Source organism: Chrysochloris asiatica, unplaced genomic scaffold, assembly GCF_000296735.1.
Source record: "Chrysochloris asiatica unplaced genomic scaffold, ChrAsi1.0 scaffold00020, whole genome shotgun sequence".
NCBI classification, from domain to species: Eukaryota; Metazoa; Chordata; class Mammalia; order Afrosoricida; family Chrysochloridae; genus Chrysochloris; species Chrysochloris asiatica.
The window spans coordinates 3,315,065-3,319,763 of NW_006408538.1; positions in this window are offsets into that span (position 1 = coordinate 3,315,065).

Consider the following 4,699-nt stretch of genomic DNA (forward strand, 5'->3'; position numbering starts at 1 on the left):
GCAGAATTAAAATTTTGACAACAGATAAGCAGATGTTAAATTTGACAGTGTCTCACACATATGTGGGGCCTCACCCATGTTCTGGCCTCAACACAAGACCTCTACCCCAAAAAATGGCTAAACTCTCTAGTGAACCAAAAGGCTTAACAACTTCATGGAGTCTTACTAAAAGCTTCCAAAGTGTCTTCATTTGTAAAGTGGGAATAACAGTTGCCTACGGTAACGTAGTGGTTACGAATCGGGCTGCGAACCTTAAGGCCAGCAGTTTGAAACTACCAGCCGCTCTGTGGGAGAAAGATGAGGCATTCTGCTCTCGTAAAGATTTACACCCTCGGAAACCCTGTACAGGGTTGCTATGGGTCGGAACTGACTCGATGGCACTTAACAACAACAACAACAACAACCACACAAAGTTTCAGTGAAGGGTAAATTCATTGATACCTAGTTCATTCTCAATTAAATATATGTTACCTGAAGGAATCAATGTCTCACACAGTGCTACCCATTGAGTACTGAACATTAATCATTCCTAAGACATCCCAACACTGTCCTTTATGATTGTAGCATGTCCCCAACTCTCTAGAGTAAGGGACAGCAAACTATATAGCCTTCAGTATGCAGCCTGGTTTCCTAAATCAAGTTTTATTTAAAAAGACCTGCACCTGTTAATTTACATATTGCCTAAGGCTGTTTTTGTACTCTAATATCAGAGTTAAGTAATTACAGCAGAGACAGTTGTTGGGTACCTTGGATTTTATTTCAACTTAAAATCAAACTACCCCATAGAATTTTCTTTACTATCATTCCATCCCTTGTTCCTTAATACTCACTTTCTTTCATATTTTGAATCAAATTAAGTCATCAAATCCTCCTTTTTTTCCCATTCTATTCCCCCTCCCATTCTTACCTGGGCTTTAATTAGAGATCTTGGATGCTGTCGACATACCTGTTCAAGGTATATGCTGTGTGTGTGTATGTGTGTGTTTGCCAGGTGTCTATGTCTGTATGACTACTTGAGTCATTGTTGGAAAGTGTCATTTTCACACTAGTACAAAGAAGTCTTGGTGTGGCGCTGTAGGGTAAGCACTGGGCAACTAACTGCAAGGTCAGGGGTTCAAACACTGGCCGCTCTTTAGAAACCCTATAAAGGATTGCTATGAGTCAAAACTGACTCACTACACTTATCAACAACCCATATCAAGAATGTACATTGGCTCCCACTTGCCTTCCACATTGAGTCTGAATTTACTCTTCCTAGCCTTCAAAGTAATCCAAAGAGTCTGGGTCCACAGTACTTGTAAACTTTATGTCCTACCTCTTCTCACTCTACACTATGTTTCCTGGTCTGGCCCATCTCCATTAACACAATGTTGCTAAACATCTCCTCTGTTCATTACTCACAACACCCTCCTACCTGACCAAGGCTGAGAAGACTTTCAGGAGAAGACAACTCCACAAAGTAAAGAAGTGAAGACAGTTGCAAATAGCAAGAAAGCATTTGTGAATCCAGCAAATCATCCCTGTTTCTTCCCTTCTAAAAGCAATTCAAGTCTGTTTCCTCCCAAGTCTGCGAGGCTTTCCCCAAGTAGCTCTGACTCCTACTTTGTCAGAGTGGAAAGCAGGAGTGAGAGAAGTCACGATAAGGAAATGCTACTCCAGAGGATTGCCTTCAGTGATTTGCTTTTGAACGTCTACACTTTCCCCTCCCTTCCTTTCCTCACTTAAGACTCAGGCCACAAGTTTTGTAAAGGGCAAGTCCTGAGCCAAGCAAATCCTTTTCAGAAGTCTAGTGACACACCCTCCCTGTGCTTCTGTCCTGGAAATCTCCACAGCTATCTGGAGAGGCCAGTGAATGAAGGCGGCCTGAGAGAGCCTGCCAAGACTGGCTTGTCCAGGAACTTCAGGGAGGCTAAATCGGGACCTATCAAATCATTAAAGAGACTTCTTTCAGGGAATGTGACCCAGGGGACTCATGAGAGGCAAAAGGGAGAGCTGCAACTCACAATGGCTCTAACACACAAGCCCATGTGGATCTGGCTGGTTGTCAATGAGAAAATCAAGCCCCCTTCAAGTCACTTGAATCCAAGAGGCCAAAGGCCAACTCACCCCTTCTGCCACTGGGTCAAAGACTACACGTCTGTGAGCTTATTACCCTCTTCCCTGGGAGACATTTGGTGAGTCAGATTGGCGTGGTAAACTTCCTATCTCACATGACTTAGAGTAAACAACTATCTTGTTTTCTTTGTCCCAAAGCAAAAAGAAACATGAAGTAAGGACAAGACTGACTAGGTGAAGAGAGAAGCTGGATTGGTTTCAAGGATGTGTAATATGTGCACGGAAACAGCATTAAACCTGGTTTAATGCTCTGCTGATGCCCTGGTGGAGCTATGGGTTAGGCACTTTACTAATGCTGACTGCAAGGTTGATCATCCATCATCTAACTGCATCACCTAACTGCATATAAATGCAGTTAGCATTTACAAATGCTAAAGGCAAGGTTGATGGTCCAACCAAACCCCCAGATGCTCCACAGAAGAAAGACAAGGTCATCTGATCTTATAAAGATTTAGTCTCAAAAATCCTACATAGGGTTACTATGGATCAGAATTAACTTAATGGCAGTGGGTTTGAATTTAAAAAAAAAAAAAAAAAAAGTTGTGGTTGTCATCTAAAAGTCATAATAATCTTTGAAAAAGAGGCCCTACGTTTTCAGTTTACTCTGGACCCTGATAATGATATAGCCAGTGGTGTGTGTATATGTGTACCTGTGGAAGTGTATGCAAGTGTGCAAATGCATGTGGGTGGTAAGTGTGTGTATCTGTGTGGGTACACATGTGTGTCTGCACATGTACATGGTTGTGTGTGTCAAGTGGTAAGAGGAATGGCAATGAATGGAGAAGACATGACAGAATCCCAAACCTGGGAGCTGACAGTAACTATATGTATATTCCACTAGAATGAGGAACCCTGGATTCAGTTTCCACTCTGACATCCAGCAAATTTATCCTGTCTGACTATTGATTCCTTCTTCCCTGTCTACGAGATTACAATTCAACTTTCAAGACAAGTGAACTACCACCACCTCCACAAGGATTTTACAAATAAACTCAGTTGGAAATGCATTGTTTCTTAGTCCCATGAATTTCCAGTATTTCATCTGTTCTGCTGTTAAAATGTCATATTAATTGTGCCTTATTCTAATTCATTGCTTATCTCCTATCTCCTCCAATAGCAGATTATAAGATCTTCTGTCAGTTTGTCGTACTGTGGTGGCTTATGCATTGCTGTGATTCTGGAAGCTATGCCATGGATATTTTAAATACCAGAAAGGTCAGCTATGGTGGACACCTTTCAGATGAGCTTCCGGATGAAGACAAACTAGGAAGAAGGAGAGACAAACTACTTTCGAGTAACAGAGAAACACTATCAAATATTAGTGCCAGGAAAAGAGCCTCTCAGGTTGGAAGACACTGAAAATGCAACTGGGGAACAGCTGCCTCCTCAAACATGAGTTGACTGTGATGATGCAAATGGAGTAAAGCCCATGGGAGAAGAGCCCATGGGACCTTCATTTGCTGATGGGGCACAACTCAAAATGAAGAGAAACAGCTGTAAACATCCATTAATAATCAGAACATAGGATGCATGAAGTATGATTCTAGGAAAATTGGAAATTGTCAAAAATGAAATAGAATGCATGAGCATCGATATCTTAGACATTAGTGAACTGAAATTGACTGGTATTGGCCATTTTGAGTCTGACAACCACATGGTTTACTATACCGGGAATGATAAAGTGAAGAGGAATGGTGTTGCATTCATTGTCAAAAAGAACATATCCAGATCAGTCATGAGGTACAACGCTGTCTGTGATAGGATAATATCCATGCATCTACAGGGAAATACCACTATTATTCAAATGTACGCACCAACCACTAAAGCCAGTAAGGATGAAATAGAATTCTACCAACTTCTTCAATCTGAAATTGATCAAACATGCAATCAAGATGTATTGATCATTACTGGTAATTGGAATGCAAACACTGGAAACAAAGAAGAAGTATCAGTAGTTGGAAAATATGGCCTTGGTGATAGAAATCATGCTGGAGATCAAATGATAGAATTCTGAAAAAACCAATGATTTTCTCACTTCAAATACCGTCTTTAGACAGTATAAGAGACAATTATACACATTGACCTCACTAGATGGAATACACAGAAATCAAACTGACTACATCTGTGTAAAGAGACAGTGGAAAAGCTTCATATCATCAGCCAAAACACGGCCAGGGACAGACTGTGGAAGAGACCATCAATTGCTCATATGCAAATTCAGACTGAAGCTGAAGAAAATGAAAACACGAGAGCCAAAACATGACCTTGAATATGTTCCACCTAAATTTAGAGATCATCTGAAGAACAGATTTGATACATTAAACACTAAAGACTGAAAACCAGAAGAGTTGTGGGATGATATCAAGAACATCATACAGGAAGAAAGCAAAAAGTTATTAAGAAGACAAAAAAGAAGGAAAAGATCAAAATGAATGTCAGAAGAGACACTGAAATTTGTTCTCCAGTGTAGAGATGCTAAAGCAAATGGAAGAAATGAGGAGTTACAAAAACTGAACAGAAAATTTCGAATATCAGCTTGAGAAAACAAAATCAAATATTACAACAAAATGTGCAAAGATATGGA